General features: G+C 40.3%; 1 protein-coding gene across 2 annotated transcripts in view; it reads left to right on the forward strand.

Annotated features, from left to right (window-relative positions):
* IA-2 (tyrosine phosphatase IA-2) overlaps positions 1-17,827 on the forward strand; it is a 321,090-nt gene that overhangs the window by 187,451 nt on the left and 115,812 nt on the right. The window lies entirely within an intron of this gene.

Genomic DNA, 17,827 nt, shown 5'->3' on the forward strand with positions numbered 1-17,827 from the left:
CGGAAATTCGTTTCAAGTTTTGGTACTCTTTGAACTAACAAGGAAAATTGCCAAAGGGAAAAGTTGCAATGGGCTTTAGTTTTCCTATGGCAACCGAAAAAGTTTTTGACCTCTCCATGTAAAAAAGCATGAGATTTTCTCGGTTACCCAAATTTTGTTAAAATTTAACCAAAATTTATCAATTTTACCTAAAATCCTTAATCAATTTTACCCAAAATAGTTCAAATTCATCTTTTTGGGTAAGTTTTGAAAATGTAATTTTTTAAAATTTTTAACTAACTTGTAAGTAAGTACCCTGTGAAACCGAGAAAATCCCATGCTTTTTTAAATGGAGATTTTTTCGTTTTGAGAGATCAAAAACATTTTCGATTGCCATGGGAAAACTAAAGCCCATTGCAACTTTTCCCTTTGGTCAATTTCATACTACTATAAGGTCTACCCAACCCCCGAGTTTCAACAAAATTTGTGCTAACCACCTCGGATAGTCTCCTTGTAAGTCAATATGACTACTAATTTCTCTTGACGTGGTCATTTGACGAGGGGCCGATCACCAATCGTTTTTATTAGGACACCATCAAAATATCAAATCAGATTAAATCATGTTTGAAATGATTAAATCATGATTGAAATGATTAAATCATGATTGAAATGATTAAATCATGATTGAAATGATTAAATCATGATTGAAATGATTAAATCATGATTGAAATGATTAAATCATGATTGAAATGATTAAATCATGATTGAAATGATTAAATCATGATTGAAATGATTAAATCATGATTGAAATGATTAAATCATGATTGAAATGATTAAATCATGATTGAAATGATTAAATCATGATTGAAATGATTAAATCATGATTGAAATGATTAAATCATGATTGAAATGATTAAATCATGATTGAAATGATTAAATCATGATTGAAATGATTAAATCATGATTGAAATGATTAAATCATGATTGAAATGATTAAATCATGATTGAAATGATTAAATCATGATTGAAATGATTAAATCATGATTGAAATTATTAAATCATGATTGAAATGATTAAATCATGATTGAAATTATTAAATCATGATTGAAATTATTAAATCATGATTGAAATTATTAAATCATGATTGAAATGATTAAATCATGATTGAAGTGATTAAATCATGATTGAAATGATTAAATCATGATTGAAATGATTAAATCATGATTGAAATGATTAAATCATGATTGAAATGATTCAATCATGATTGAAATGATTAAATCATGATTGAAATGATTCAATCATGATTGAAATGATTCAATCATGATTGAAATGATCAGGGCCGTGCTTAGGGGGGGGGCGAGCAGGGTGGTCGCCCAGGGCCGCTAAAATTTTACCATAGGGATGTATATGTCGGAGGGCCGCTACACTCAGTTTCGCCCATGCATTTCGCCCGGGGCCGCGATACCTCTAAGCACGGCCCTGGAAATGATCAAATCATGATTGAAATGATTAAATTATGGTTCAAATGATCAAATCATGATTGAAATGATTAAATTATGGTTGAAATGATTAAATTATGGTTGAAATGATCAAATCATGATTGAAATGATTAAATTATGGTTGAAATTATTAAATTATGGTTGAAATGATCAAATCATGATTGAAATGATTAAATTATGGTTGAAATGATTAAATCATGATTGAAATGATCAAATCATGATTGAAATGATCAAATCTTGATTGAAATGATCAAATCTTGATTGAAATGATCAAATCTTGATTGAAATGATCAAATCATGATTGAAATGATTAAATTATGGTTGAAATGATTAAATTATGGTTGAAATGATTAAATTATGGTTGAAATGATTAAATCGATATTGAAATGATGAAATCGAGATTGAAATGATTAAATAATGAGTGAAATGATGAAATCGAGATTGAAATTGTGAAATGATGATTGAAATTATTAATTTCTTATTGAAATGATGAAATCGAGATTGAAATAATTGAACAATGTTTAAAATGATGAAATCGACATTGAAATGATGAAATCGAGATTGAAATGATGAAATCGAGATTGAAATGATGTAATAGAGATTTAAATTATGAAATCGACATTGAAATGATTAAAAAAGAGTTAAAATATTAAATCGGTATTGAATTTTGAAATAATGATTGAAATGATAGAATCGAGATTGAACTTATTAAATAAGAAATAAAATATTAAATCGAGATTGAAATGACTAAGATCATAATTCAATTTTTAATCATATAATCATGATTATTAGGATAGTGACATTCCCTTGGTAATTGGATTTTTAAATGTATTATTTTTCTCTTTTGGAGTATGACACCAATTTTACTCCACTCCACTCATAGCTATCAGTAATAATTTCTGACACCACTTTATGGAAAATAAGCTTAGGTTTATGCCTCTGGGTGATGTCCGCCATATCTCATAGTTGTGCTATCGTTAATTTAGTCATTTTAACCATAAAGAGAACTGTATATCAACCCGTTACCCTAGGAGGCTGGACTTACTAAGCTGCGACTTCGTTAGCTAAAAAAATCTACACCTGGTGGTGTCTTGAAAAGTGTTAGAATTATAGGTAAAGGATGAAATTAAAGTTAACTCAAGAATGTGATTGAACTGGAGCCATTTTAGCGTTCTTAACAATCCAGCACATCTTCGAGTGGAACTTTTTTAGATGATAGCTTGCTTCAGCATAGAAAAATAAAAATAATTAAATAATTTATTAGCAACGACTATTCAGATAACCTAAAATACTCTTACTAATTAACTTTGATTAATAATAATTTCGATATTTTACATTACCAGTGCACGCAAACTAATAATGAATTTGCTTGAATTAAATTGATACATTATATTTTAAAATCAATGAACCTAAAATATCATTGAAAATTAAAAGTAATCAAAATATAAAATAATAATATGTATTTCAACAGTGGGTGGCTAAAGCTATATCCCAAACTTACCTTCCTAAATTGTAAAAGCATTAGTCCTGGGATTGGAATTGAAGTCAAACCGATAGTTTCGCTCCACTAACATCTACCGCGGTTCTATATTCATGTGTAGAATTAATAAATTCATGGCTCTCCAAATGTACTCGTAAATACTCTTTTTAGACGATCGTTTGCTGGTCTAGTTACAAATCCCGGTTTAAAAATAAACTACGAATTGTAGGCTTTAACCCTGTGCCCTGGAATTCGAAAATAGTTGAAAAAGGGTAACCCGGTATCTTCAAGAATGCCCTTATTATGAATATTTTAGCATCTAATTAAATTTGAATTCTATAATGGTGAACATTTCTTTTAGCTTCCGAAGGGAAGTAGACCGGGCCCCGGAGGGTTACAGGGCACGCGCAGTTTTTGTTTAGCCCCAATATGCCTACATGGCGGAGTAATCCTATTAATCGAACTTTTTTGCCTTCTTTTTACGTAAATTTCGTTACAGAAAGACCCCGTGAGCAACAATTTAACGGCGAAACTTTTCTACCATCTTCTATCGGCGAATATAAAAAGCCTATCGAATCATTGCACCGGCTAAAAGGTGGCGCGCTAAATTACATTTTCATAATTTTATCCGCCGCCAAGTTTACTTATAGACGGCGCTCAGTCGAGGAGACCCCTCGGGTCACATTTTTAGCTCGGGTTCGTCGGGAAAGCGCACCATTTTTTATCGAGTTATCCACGAAGGTAGCCCAGGAAGACGCTGAATTTGATCCCGCCTTCACTCCCTTTTTAAAATAGATCTTCTCAAATGGCCTTTTTTCACCGTGAAAGTTGTATGGCTAAGGACTCTGGCTGGAAACGCAAATTTTCCTAGACGCCCTAAAACATTTCTTAGTCACATTTTGATGCTTCTGAGACATCTCAATCTTACAGACGTTTTCCTTTATGATCTCCGACCTCTTTGGATTTGGCGTTTCAATTGAATTTGGATACAACTAAAACAATCTTGAGATCGGGATATTGTGGAATTTTTCGTTGATAAGGGCACCTTTTGATATTGAATTGGAAGCTTATGAAAACCTAGCTTAAAAGGCCGTTTATAATATTTGTTGTTGCAGAAATGCATTGCTAATTTAATATCGAAACGAAGTCCCTCCATTTTTTGGAATCGAAACGCTTAAGAATGGCCCTTTGAGAATCGATACACTGAATCTCTGTTCTCGAGTGTTCTTCTTCAAGAATTGAAATGTTGTCGCACCATTTACGAATAGAATTTAAACGCTGCTCCTCTGTTTGGAATGCTGTTCTTGAAAAATTGAAACGCTGCTCCTCGGTTTGGAATGCTGTTCTTGAAAAATTGAAACGCTGCTCCTCTGTTTGGAATGCTGTTCTTGAAAAATTGAAACGCTGCTCCTCTGTTTGGAATGCTGTTCTTGAAAAATTGAAACGCTGCTTCTCTGTTCAGAATGCTGTTCTTGAAAAATTGAAACGCTGCTCCTCTGATTCTGAACGCTGTTCTTGAAAAATTGAAACGCTGCTCCTTTGATTCTGAACGCTGTTCTTGAAAAATTGAAATGCTGCTCCTCTGTTCGGAATGCTGTTCTTGAAAAATTGAAACGCTGCTCCTCTGTTTGGAATGCTGTTCTTGAAAAATTGAAACGCTGCTCCTCTGTTTGGAATGCTGTTCTTGAAAAATTGAAACGCTGCTTCTCTGTTCAGAATGCTGTTCTTGAAAAATTGAAACGCTGCTCCTCTGATTCTGAACGCTGTTCTTGAAAAATTGAAACGCTGCTCCTCTGTTCGGAATGCTGTTCTTGAAAAATTGAAACGCTGCTCCTCTGTTCGGAATGCTGTTCTTGAAAAATTGAAACGCTGCTCCTCTGTTCGGAATGCTGTTCTTGAAAAATTGAAACGCTGTTTCTGGATCCGTTTAGAGAATGCTGTTCTTGAACAATTGAAACGCTGCTCCTCTGTTCGGAATGCTGTTCTTGAAAAATTGAAACGCTGCTTCTCTGTTCAGAATGCTGTTCTTGAAAAATTGAAACGCTGCTCCTCTAATTCTGAACGCTGTTCTTGAAAAATTGAAACGCTGCTCCTCTGTTCGGAATGCTGTTCTTGAAAAATTGAAACGCTGCTCCTCTGTTCGGAATGCTGTTCTTGAAAAATTGAAACGCTGCTCCTCTGTTCGGAATGCTGTTCTTGAAAAATTGAAACGCTGCTCCTTTGATTCTGAACGCTGTTCTTGAAAAATTGAAACGCTGCTCCTCTGTTCGTAATGCTGTTCTTGAAAAATTGAAACGCTGCTCCTCTGTTTGGAATGCTGTTCTTAAAAAATTGAAACGCTGCTCCTTTGATTCTGAACGCTGTTCTTGAAAAATTGAAACGCTGCTCCTCTGTTCGGAATGCTGTTCTTGAAAAATTGAAACGCTGCTCCTCTGTTCAGAATGCTGTTCTTGAAAAATTGAAACGCTGCTCCTTTGATTCTGAACGCTGTTCTTGAAAAATTGAAACGCTGCTCCTCTGTTCGTAATGCTGTTCTTGAAAAATTGAAACGCTGCTCCTCTGTTTGGAATGCTGTTCTTGAAAAATTGAAACGCTGCTCCTTTGATTCTGAACGCTGTTCTTGAAAAATTGAAACGCTGCTCCTCTGTTCGGAATGCTGTTCTTGAAAAATTGAAACGCTGCTCCTCTGATTCTGAACGCTGTTCTTGAAAAATTGAAACGCTGCTCCTTTGATTCTGAACGCTGTTCTTGAAAAATTGAAATGCTGCTCCTCTGTTCGGAATGCTGTTCTTGAAAAATTGAAACGCTGCTCCTCTGTTTGGAATGCTGTTCTTGAAAAATTGAAACGCTGCTCCTCTGTTTGGAATGCTGTTCTTGAAAAATTGAAACGCTGCTTCTCTGTTCAGAATGCTGTTCTTGAAAAATTGAAACGCTGCTCCTCTGATTCTGAACGCTGTTCTTGAAAAATTGAAACGCTGCTCCTCTGTTCGGAATGCTGTTCTTGAAAAATTGAAACGCTGCTCCTCTGTTCGGAATGCTGTTCTTGAAAAATTGAAACGCTGCTCCTCTGTTCGGAATGCTGTTCTTGAAAAATTGAAACGCTGTTTCTGGATCCGTTTAGAGAATGCTGTTCTTGAACAATTGAAACGCTGCTCCTCTGTTTGGAATGCTGTTCTTGAAAAATTGAAACGCTGCTTCTCTGTTCAGAATGCTGTTCTTGAAAAATTGAAACGCTGCTCCTCTGATTCTGAACGCTGTTCTTGAAAAATTGAAACGCTGCTCCTCTGTTCGGAATGCTGTTCTTGAAAAATTGAAACGCTGCTCCTCTGTTCGGAATGCTGTTCTTGAAAAATTGAAACGCTGCTCCTCTGTTCGGAATGCTGTTCTTGAAAAATTGAAACGCTGCTCCTCTGTTCGGAATGCTGTTCTTGAAAAATTGAAACGCTGCTCCTTTGATTCTGAACGCTGTTCTTGAAAAATTGAAACGCTGCTCCTCTGTTCGGAATGCTGTTCTTGAAAAATTGAAACGCTGCTCCTTTGATTCTGAACGCTGTTCTTGAAAAATTGAAACGCTGCTCCTCTGTTCGGAATGCTGTTCTTGAAAAATTGAAACGCTGCTCCTCTGTTCGGAATGCTGTTCCTGAAAAATTGAAACGCTGTTTCTGGATCCGTTTAGAGAATGCTGTTCTTGAACAATTGAAACGCTGTTTCGGGATCCGTTTAGAGAATGCTGTTCTTGAACAATCGAAACTCTGTTTCTGGATCCGTTTGGGGAATGCTGTTCTTGAACAATCGAAACGCTGTTTCGGGATCCGTTTAGAGAATGCTGTTCTTGAACAATCGAAACTCTGTTTCTGGATCCGTTTGGGGAATGCTGTACTTGAGAAATCGAAACGCTGTTTCTGGATCCGTTTGGGGAATACTGTTCTCTAACAATCGAAACGCTGTTACTGGATCCGTTTGGGGAATACTGTACTTGAGCAATCGAAACGCGGTTTCTGGATCCGTTTGGGGAATACTGAACAATTGAAACGCTGCCTTTCCATTCGTGACTATCCCTTCGAAAACCGAACTCTGTCATTCTATTTTGAAAAGCTTTTATTCGATATTCGAGAATCTAAATTTTAATGAACTTTTCAAAAGTAAAACCAAATGCTGGTGTCGAGCGGTCTTTTAACTCGTAAGTAACTTAAACGTCTTTTCGATCCTTTTTAGCTTAACGGCCTTAAGTTAGATCGGATCTCTCTTTTATTTAGAACGCTGCTCTTCGTTTGTTGTTAGCGACGGGGTGCGGTCTGCCTTCTTTGGGCCGTAGGCGCTTGGTAAGGCTTTAGGCATCGGGCGGGGAAGCGTCCCTCACACGCCAGAGGGAGAATGGACCCGTAAAGGCACTTTAGCATCGACGTCCAGTTCACTTAATTTTTGAAGCTAAAAAGGCTTTGGTGGCCATTGCGTTTCTATTTTCAGCCCCGAAAAGAGGACGCTCAAATTTTCGTAATAGGCAAAGTGAGCGCTACGTCTCTTCAGAACTAAGTGCAAAAGTATAATTAGTTCAGGGATACTAATTGATAATTAATTAGTCTAGTTAGTGAACAATGAAATCGGGGGGCCCGAGATCCATCGGTGCCGCCTTCCCCCCAATAACAGCACCGTCCTTTTATCTTTTAAGAGACTTCTCTGGCCCCGATTCCGGGCCCTTTTATCAAATTTCGAAACAGTCGTATTTGTCTCGACTTCTATTCTTTGTACAAACTCTTTTTTTCCTAGATTGAATCTCACGTAATTCGGCCTTTAATTATTGGAATCCACTAGTCTGCCAATTCGGGGCTTTTACCACTGTTTACCAAATAGGGTTGTTTAAGTTCATTTTGGAATGCTAGTAAAATGCGTATTTTGGAAAAAATTTATCGGTGGTTTCATTCTCTTCTGCTCTACATGAAGATACGCTATGTTTTGTTTTCGATAGGCTTCATGGATAGACAAATTAGTCTATCTCTCTTTTATTATTTGTTAACTAAATTTGCTTGAAAACAGCAGAAGACGGTTGGAAATCATGACTAAATCTTTCATTTGTTGCGCGGACTATTTGACAGCTTTCCGATGTTATGTATAAGCAGGTACGGAACACGCAGAATACGCGCGTAGAACAGGTAAACCTTAGGTACGGAACACGCAGAATACGCGCGTAGAACAGGTAAACCTTAGGTACGGAACACGCAAAAATTCGCGCGTAGAACAGGTAAACCTTAGGTACGGAACACGCAAAACTTCGCGCGTAGAACAGGTAAACCTTAGGTACGGAACACGCTGAATATGCGCTTAGAACAGGTAAACCTTAGGTATTGAATACGCAGAATGCACGCGTAGAACAGGTAAACCTTAGGTACGGAACATGCAGAATACGCGCGTAGAACAGGTAAACCTTAGGTACGGAACACGCAGAATACGCGCGTAGAACAGGTAAACCTTAGGTACGGAACACGCAGAATACGCGCGTAGAACAGGTAAACCTTAGGTACGGAACACGCAAAAATTCGCGCGTAGAACAGGTAAACCTTAGGTACGGAACACGCTGAATATGCGCTTAGAGCAGGTAAACCTTAGGTACGGAACACGCAGAATACGCGCGTAGAACAGGTAAACCTTAGGTATTGAATACGCAGAATGAACGCGTAGAACAGGTAAACCTTAGGTACGGAACATGCAGAATTAGCGCGTAGGACAGGTAAACCTTAGGTACGGAACACGAAGAATACGCGCGTAGAACAGGTAAACCTTAGGTATTGAATACGCAGAATGAACGCGTAGAACAGGTAAACCTTAGGTACGGAACATGCAGAATAAGCGCGTAGAACAGGTAAACCTTAGGTACGGAACACGAAGAATACGCGCGTAGAACAGGTAAACCTTAGTTATTGAATACGCAGAATGCACGCGTAGAACAGGTAAACCTTAGGTATTGAATACGCAGAATGCACGCGTAGAACAGGTAAACCTTAGGTACGGAACACGCAGAATACGCGCGTAGAACAGGTAAACCTTAGGTATTGAATACGCAGAATGCACGCGTAGAACAGGTAAACCTTAGGTACGGAACATGCAGAATACGCGCGTAGAACAGGTAAACCTTAGGTACGGAACACGCAGAATACGCGCGTAGATTAGGTAAACCTTAGGTACGGAACACGCAGAATACGCGCGTAGTACAGGTAAACCTTAGGTACGGAACACGCAAAAATTCGCGCGTAGAACAGGTAAACCTTAGGTACGGAACACGCAAAACTTCGCGCGTAGAAGAGGTAAACCTTAGGTACGGAACACGCTGAATATGCGCTTAGAACAGGTAAACCTTAGGTATTGAATACGCAGAATGCACGCGTAGAACAGGTAAACCTTAGGTACGGAACACGCAAAAATTCGCGCGTAGAACAGGTAAACCTTAGGTACGGAACACGCAAAACTTCGCGCGTAGAACAGGTAAACCTTAGGTACGGAACACGCTGAATATGCGCTTAGAACAGGTAAACCTTAGGTATTGAATACGCAGAATGCACGCGTAGAACAGGTAAACCTTAGGTACGGAACATGCAGAATACGCGCGTAGAACAGGTAAACCTTAGGTACGGAACACGCAGAATACGCGCGTAGAACAGGTAAACCTTAGGTACGGAACACGCAGAATACGCGCGTAGAACAGGTAAACCTTAGGTACGGAACACGCAAAAATTCGCGCGTAGAACAGGTAAACCTTAGGTACGGAACACGCTGAATATGCGCTTAGAGCAGGTAAACCTTAGGTACGGAACACGCAGAATACGCGCGTAGAACAGGTAAACCTTAGGTATTGAATACGCAGAATGAACGCGTAGAACAGGTAAACCTTAGGTACGGAACATGCAGAATTAGCGCGTAGAACAGGTAAACCTTAGGTACGGAACACGAAGAATACGCGCGTAGAACAGGTAAACCTTAGGTATTGAATACGCAGAATGAACGCGTAGAACAGGTAAACCTTAGGTACGGAACATGCAGAATAAGCGCGTAGAACAGGTAAACCTTAGGTACGGAACACGAAGAATACGCGCGTAGAACAGGTAAACCTTAGTTATTGAATACGCAGAATGCACGCGTAGAACAGGTAAACCTTAGGTATTGAATACGCAGAATGCACGCGTAGAACAGGTAAACCTTAGGTACGGAACACGCAGAATACGCGCGTAGAACAGGTAAACCTTAGGTATTGAATACGCAGAATGCACGCGTAGAACAGGTAAACCTTAGGTACGGAACATGCAGAATACGCGCGTAGAACAGGTAAACCTTAGGTACGGAACACGCAGAATACGCGCGTAGATTAGGTAAACCTTAGGTACGGAACACGCAGAATACGCGCGTAGTACAGGTAAACCTTAGGTACGGAACACGCAAAAATTCGCGCGTAGAACAGGTAAACCTTAGGTACGGAACACGCAAAACTTCGCGCGTAGAAGAGGTAAACCTTAGGTACGGAACACGCTGAATATGCGCTTAGAACAGGTAAACCTTAGGTATTGAATACGCAGAATGCACGCGTAGAACAGGTAAACCTTAGGTATTGAATACGCAGAATGCACGCGTAGAACAGGTAAACCTTAGGTACGGAACACGCAGAATACGCGCGTAGAACAGGTAAACCTTAGGTATTGAATACGCAGAATGCACGCGTAGAACAGGTAAACCTTAGGTACGGAACATGTAGAATAAGCGCGTAGAACAGGTAAACCTTAGGTACGGAACACGAAGAATACGCGCGTAGAACAGGTAAACCTTAGGTATTGAATACGCAGAATGCACGCGTAGAACAGGTAAACCTTAGGTACGGAACACGCAGAATACGCGCGTAGAACAGGTAAACCTTAGGTATTGAATACGCAGAATGCACGCGTAGAACAGGTAAACCTTAGGTACGGAACATGCAGAATACGCGCGTAGAACAGGTAAACCTTAGGTACGGAACACGCAGAATACGCGCGTAGAACAGGTAAACCTTAGGTACGGAACACGCAGAATACGCGCGTAGAACAGGTAAACCTTAGGTACGGAACACGCAAAAATTCGCGCGTAGAACAGGTAAACCTTAGGTACGGAACACGCAGAATACGCTTGTAGAACAGGTAAACCTTAGGTATTGAATACGCAGAATGCACGCGTAGAACAGGTAAACCTTATGTACGGAACACGCAGAATACGCGCGTAGAACAGGTAAACCTTAGGTACGGAACACGCAAAAATTCGCGCGTAGAACAGGTAAACCTTAGGTACGGAACACGCTGAATATGCGCTTAGAACAGGTAAACCTTAGGTATTGAATACGCAGAATGCACGCGTAGAACAGGTAAACCTTAGGTACGGAACACGCAGAATACGCGCGTAGAACAGGTAAACCTTAGGTATTGAATACGCAGAAAGCACGCGTAGAACAGGTAAACCTTATGTACGGAACACGCAGAATACGCGCATAGAACAGGTAAACCTTAGGTACGGAACACGCAGAATACGCGCGTAGAACAGGTAAACCTTAGACACGGAACACTTAAATCTTAGGCAAATATAAATCATACGTGCGAAACACCTAGACGATCCCACGCACGTAACGCGTAGACCATACTTAAGGAAACACGATTGCTACGCGTATATGATAAACGAACACCATTTAGACCCAAGCGAAATGGTTTAGCGTGAGTATAAGATGGTTTTTAACCCATCAAATAATCGTCAGCCTTAATTTGTGTAGCGAAGCGAAGATCCTAGTCAAATCCCGTCTATCCATTTGGCGCAAGTACCGCAACGTTTGTCCCTAAAGCATTAAATCGAGCTCCGGGAGTAACGTCTGGAATAGCGCATTAATGGTATGTCTTTGTAGACATCATTAATAAATAATGAGGCTTTTAAAATTCCACGGAGAAACCGGTTGGCACACAAATCTTTTGAAAGACCGAATTCCAGATTTAACGGTCCCGCCTAATATCGTAACTATTAACGGGCATTCAGCGACCACTCTAGTTGTACGATTCTCGATTGATCAAAATCGTTAACGTTTAGATCTTGATACAATGTAACGGATAAGTGATTGTGGGTGTTTCATATCTATTTCGCGGGGGTTTTCCTCCTATATCGTCTCCTCCTCCCTTTTCGCCCTCTTTTATCTGGGAGGATTTTATCCCCCTGAAAGTATAGCGGCTCGCACGTGCAATTCTACTATCGACATTTGTGGGGATGGAGGGCTTTTCCCGCGCTCTTTAACGAGCGAACTGTTGCCGTCCCAAATGGATCCTGTTGCGCCCATCCGCGATTCCCTGTTTGGTGCCGTACATTTGGGTGACGTCAGTGAAATTTTTATTCGCCATTAATTAATACAATGACGTCAATAGAAATAATAGCTTTAATTTGAAACCCTTAAATAAAGTTAGCAAACGATATCTTCCTAGGGCTACGCTGTACTTTGGACTTCAGCTTGAAGTACATCTATACTCTTAAAAAAATGGTTTTTAATGGTATATTAAGGGTCTAAAATATATAAAAACACTCTAAAGGGTTAATATATACACCTTTAAGAGTTTTTTCTTGTCCCAAATTTACAACTTGAAAAGGTGTATAAACCGTGTTATATTACACCGTAAATAGAGTGATTTAACACCCGGTAGGGTGTAGCTCCCTTAAAGCAGTAGTTTAGTACCCTAACACTTTAAAGGGAGTAGTTTAACACTTTAAAGGGAGTAGTTTAACACTTCAAGGGGAGTAGTTTAACACTTTAAAGGGAGTAGTTTAACACTTTAAAGGGAGTAGTTTAACACTTTAAAGGGAGTAGTTTAACACTTTAAAGGGAGTAGTTTAACACTTTAAAGGGAGTAGTTTAACACTTCAAAGGGAGTAGTTTAACACTTCAAAGAGAGTAGTTTAACACTTTAAAGGGAATAGTTTAAGACTTTAAAGGGAGTAGTTTAACACTTTAAAGGGAGTAGTTTTACACTTTAAAGGGAGTAGTTTAACACTTCAAAAGGAGTAGTTTAACACTTCAAAGGGAGTAGTTTAACACTGCAAAGGGAGTATTGTAGAACCCTTAAGGGAGTATTGTAACACCCTGAAGGGATTCGTTTAGTATCCTAAAAGGGGTAGTCTTGTACCCTAAAGGGAGAAGCTTAGAACCCTGAACGGGGTAGTTTTATACCACAAACGGTGTAATGAAGGAACCAAAACGGAGGACCAAAGCACCCCAAATAGCGTAAATAAACCCCCTAAACGGAAAACAGTGCAATTTAAGGTGTAGAATAACATCCTTTATAAACCTGTTCAGGCGCTAAATATGAGACAAGAAAAACCCCTTCAAGGTTTGAAAATAAACCATTTTGTAAAGAGTGTACCCAAGGATAATATAAAACTCGTACCCTAGATTAGAAATAACAGCCTCGAAATAAGACCGCGGTCAACTTTGAGGACGCGCTGGCAGCGCAACAGCAAAGTTGGCCGTGATAGGACTAAGACAGCGACCGATGGAGGACAATTTTTCGGAGCTCACGCGCCGGAAGTGGATAAAGGCTTCATTACAAAACCGGCAACCAGAAAGCTCCCAGAATTCGAATCTATGGGGTCTATATTATCTTTGTTCTATCTAGGCTATGAAAAGAAACATTTTTCCAAGATGAAATTATTTATGCTTACGGAGAATGACTACCTTGAGAACATCAGACTGCACCATGGTCACGAGAGGTGTTAAAGGAAAAACGTCACGCGTAAGTGTTAGGGAACCAATGAAATGACGAAACGATTTGATTGTTGTTTAAGGGGAGGAGCCTACTTTCAGACCGTGAGGAGGACTGAGAGTCTCAACATAGTCATCCACCCTTAATATGAGTATATATACATTCTTGGTTTGACCCAATAGCTTGTGAGATGTGCTATTTTTCGTAAGAAATTCATTTTGTAAAAGCAGTCGTGAGCTTGCAAAGAAACATGTTACATTCACAGTATAGGGAGCTATTATAAATTATAACCATAGAGCCGTGGAGAATCATGGTATACGCTTAGCCAGTGGGAATGCTCGTGGTGATATGCTGGATGAATTTAAAAATCCAATCGAGATTGTAACCTCTGTTTTCGTGATTTCCAGATCATATTATCCCGCGATCATACCGGAGTATCTTCCCCCTTACGGGAGAAAGTGGCGTAGTTTAACTTCCGGAAATCACAACAGGGTGCTGCCCACATTTTTGTTGTTCACCACTTCGTGTACGTTTGGATTTTGTTCTCAGAGTCTCAATATGGTGGGAGTGTTAGGGTCCAATAAATGTCTCAGTCATTGGAGTTAAAAGTAACCGCGTGTACGTTTGGATTTTGTTCTCAGAGTCTCAGTATGGTGGGAGTGTTAGGGTCCAATAAATGTCTCAGTCATTGGAGTTAAAAGTAACCGCGTGTACGTTTGGATTTTGTTCTCAGAATCTCAGTATGGTGGGTGCGTAAAGGTACAATATCTGTCTCGGCCATTGAAGTTAAAAGTATCCGCGTGTACGTTTGGATTTTGTTCTCAGGGTCTCAGTATGGTGGGTGCGTTAAGGTACAATATCTGTCTCGGCCATTGAAGTTAAAAGTATCCGCGTGTACGTTTGGATTTTGTTCTCAGAATCTCAGTATGGTGGGTGCGTTAAGGTACAATATCTGTCTCGGCCATTGAAGTTAAAAGTATCCGCGTGTACGTTTGTATTTTCTTCTCAGGGTCTCAGTATGGTGGGTGCGTTAAGGTACAATATCTGTCTCGGCCATTGAAGTTAAAAGTATCCGCGTGTACGTTTGGATTTTGTTCTCAGAATCTCAGTATGGTGGGTGCGTTAAGGTACAATATCTGTCTCGGCCATTGAAGTTAAAAGTATCCGCGTGTACGTTTGGATTTTGTTCTCAGGGTCTCAGTATGGTGGGTGCGTTAAGGTACAATATCTGTCTCGGCCATTGAAGTTAAAAGTATCCGCGTGTACGTTTGGATTTTGTTCTCAGAATCTCAGTATGGTGGGTGCGTTAAGGTACAATATCTGTCTCGGCCATTGAAGTTAAAAGTATCCGCGTGTACGTTTGGATTTTGTTCTCAGGGTCTCAGTATGGTGGGTGCGTTAAGGTACAATATCTGTCTCGGCCATTGAAGTTAAAAGTATCCGCGTGTACGTTTGGATTTTGTTCTCAGAATCTCAGTATGGTGGGTGCGTTAAGGTACAATATCTGTCTCGGCCATTGAAGTTAAAAGTATCCGCGTGTACGTTTGTATTTTCTTCTCAGGGTCTCAGTATGGTGGGTGCGTTAAGGTACAATATCTGTCTCGGCCATTGAAGTTAAAAGTATCCGCGTGTACGTTTGGATTTTGTTCTCAGAATCTCAGTATGGTGGGTGCGTTAAGGTACAATATCTGTCTCGGCCATTGAAGTTAAAAGTATCCGCGTGTACGTTTGGATTTTGTTCTCAGGGTCTCAGTATGGTGGGTGCGTTAAGGTACAATATCTGTCTCGGCCATTGAAGTTAAAAGTATCCGCGTGTACGTTTGGATTTTGTTCTCAGAATCTCAGTATGGTGGGTGCGTTAAGGTACAATATCTGTCTCGGCCATTGAAGTTAAAAGTATCCGCGTGTACGTTTGGATTTTGTTCTCAGGGTCTCAGTATGGTGGGTGCGTTAAGGTACAATATCTGTCTCGGCCATTGAAGTTAAAAGTATCCGCGTGTACGTTTGGATTTTGTTCTCAGAATCTCAGTATGGTGGGTGCGTTAAGGTACAATATCTGTCTCGGCCATTGAAGTTAAAAGTATCCGCGTGTACGTTTGTATTTTCTTCTCAGGGTCTCAGTATGGTGGGTGCGTTAAGGTACAATATCTGTCTCGGCCATTGAAGTTAAAAGTATCCGCGTGTACGTTTGGATTTTGTTCTCAGAATCTCAGTATGGTGGGTGCGTTAAGGTACAATATCTGTCTCGGCCATTGAAGTTAAAAGTATCCGCGTGTACGTTTGGATTTTGTTCTCAGGGTCTCAGTATGGTGGGTGCGTTAAGGTACAATATCTGTCTCGGCCATTGAAGTTAAAAGTATCCGCGTGTACGTTTGGATTTTGTTCTCAGAATCTCAGTATGGTGGGTGCGTTAAGGTACAATATCTGTCTCGGCCATTGAAGTTAAAAGTATCCGCGTGTACGTTTGGATTTTGTTCTCAGGGTCTCAGTATGGTGGGTGCGTTAAGGTACAATATCTGTCTCGGCCATTGAAGTTAAAAGTATCCGCGTGTACGTTTGGATTTTGTTCTCAGAATCTCAGTATGGTGGGTGCGTTAAGGTACAATATCTGTCTCGGCCATTGAAGTTAAAAGTATCCGCGTGTACGTTTGTATTTTGTTCTCAGGGTCTCAGTATGGTGGGTGCGTTAAGGTACAATATCTGTCTCGGCCATTGAAGTTAAAAGTATCCGCGTGTACGTTTGGATTTTGTTCTCAGAATCTCAGTATGGTGGGTGCGTTAAGGTACAATATCTGTCTCGGCCATTGAAGTTAAAAGTATCCGCGTGTACGTTTGGATTTTGTTCTCAGGGTCTCAGTATGGTGGGTGCGTTAAGGTACAATATCTGTCTCGGCCATTGAAGTTAAAAGTATCCGCGTGTACGTTTGTATTTTCTTCTCAGGGTCTCAGTATGGTGGGTGCGTTAAGGTACAATATCTGTCTCGGCCATTGAAGTTAAAAGTATCCGCGTGTACGTTTGGATTTTGTTCTCAGAATCTCAGTATGGTGGGTGCGTTAAGGTACAATATCTGTCTCGGCCATTGAAGTTAAAAGTATCCGCGTGTACGTTTGGATTTGGTTCTCAGAGTACGGTGGGAGCGTTAGGGTCTAATATCTATCTTCCAGTATCGAAATACCGGCCGTTGGAGTCAAAAGTATCCGTGGAACAGCGGATTTGAAAGTATTTGGCCGTTTTATTGATCGAAGCAGAGGCAGTATGACGAAAGAGAAAGCTGTCAGCGTAGGTCCGGAAAGTGGGACACAGTCACTCTCAGGAACGCGGGTTTTCCCTCCCAGGGGTCTCCCCGCAGCCAGTCTCGCCGTACTTAACGTTTTAGGCACTCTGTTGGTCCCCAATCCTGTCTTAGTCTTTTACGGCGTAAGTAGCCTCTCGCTTAGAGCGGCACGACGCGGAGGGTTCCTGTTTTGGTCTCGTGATGGGTCTTGTCCGCCGACTCTCAGACATTTTCGCGTTTCCATTTTCCTTATGAGAAAAAGCTTTCGATATTTACAGTATATAGATGACGAGTAAACACGGTTTGGTTCGCTTTTGGCCACCCCGAACCGACGGACACCGATCCCTTTTCGATCTCTTCTACTATTGCCTTAGAAGCTATAGCTCTTCCGAGTCGGTTCGTACCCGGGCATCTTCCGGATCAATCCCACTTCGCGATTGTCTCCTTTTGATAGAACCCTTCCGCTAATGTCGAGCACGTCCTCGATCCATCCCGACCTTATCCATTTCCGAGTCCGAACTAAACCCTGATGTCGGATTCTTGACAAGCTAGTTAATGAATTGGGGTAAAAATTGTCGGGTTCTCGCTCGGAACCAGTCTCTATACTTGACTGCTAGTAATAGAGATGGAAAACTGTCTAGTGTCTTATGGATCGTACGTTTTGACAGAATTCCGCCCAAGGACTGTATCGTTATGACAGTAGTTTAGCCAACATCGCGGATGCGTCGACGATTTCCGAATGTAGCGGTTTCCTAAATCCGGAAGTATATTGTTTAGGAAGTGTTGAAGAAGAAATTTGGCGTCGTATTAAGGTATTGAGTTAACAATGACTACGAGCAAATCCGGGTCTCTCAT

This window comes from Leiobunum rupestre, chromosome 10 (genome assembly GCF_980474605.1).
Source record: "Leiobunum rupestre chromosome 10, qqLeiRupe1.1.hap1, whole genome shotgun sequence".
In the NCBI taxonomy this organism is placed as follows: Eukaryota; Metazoa; Arthropoda; class Arachnida; order Opiliones; family Sclerosomatidae; genus Leiobunum; species Leiobunum rupestre.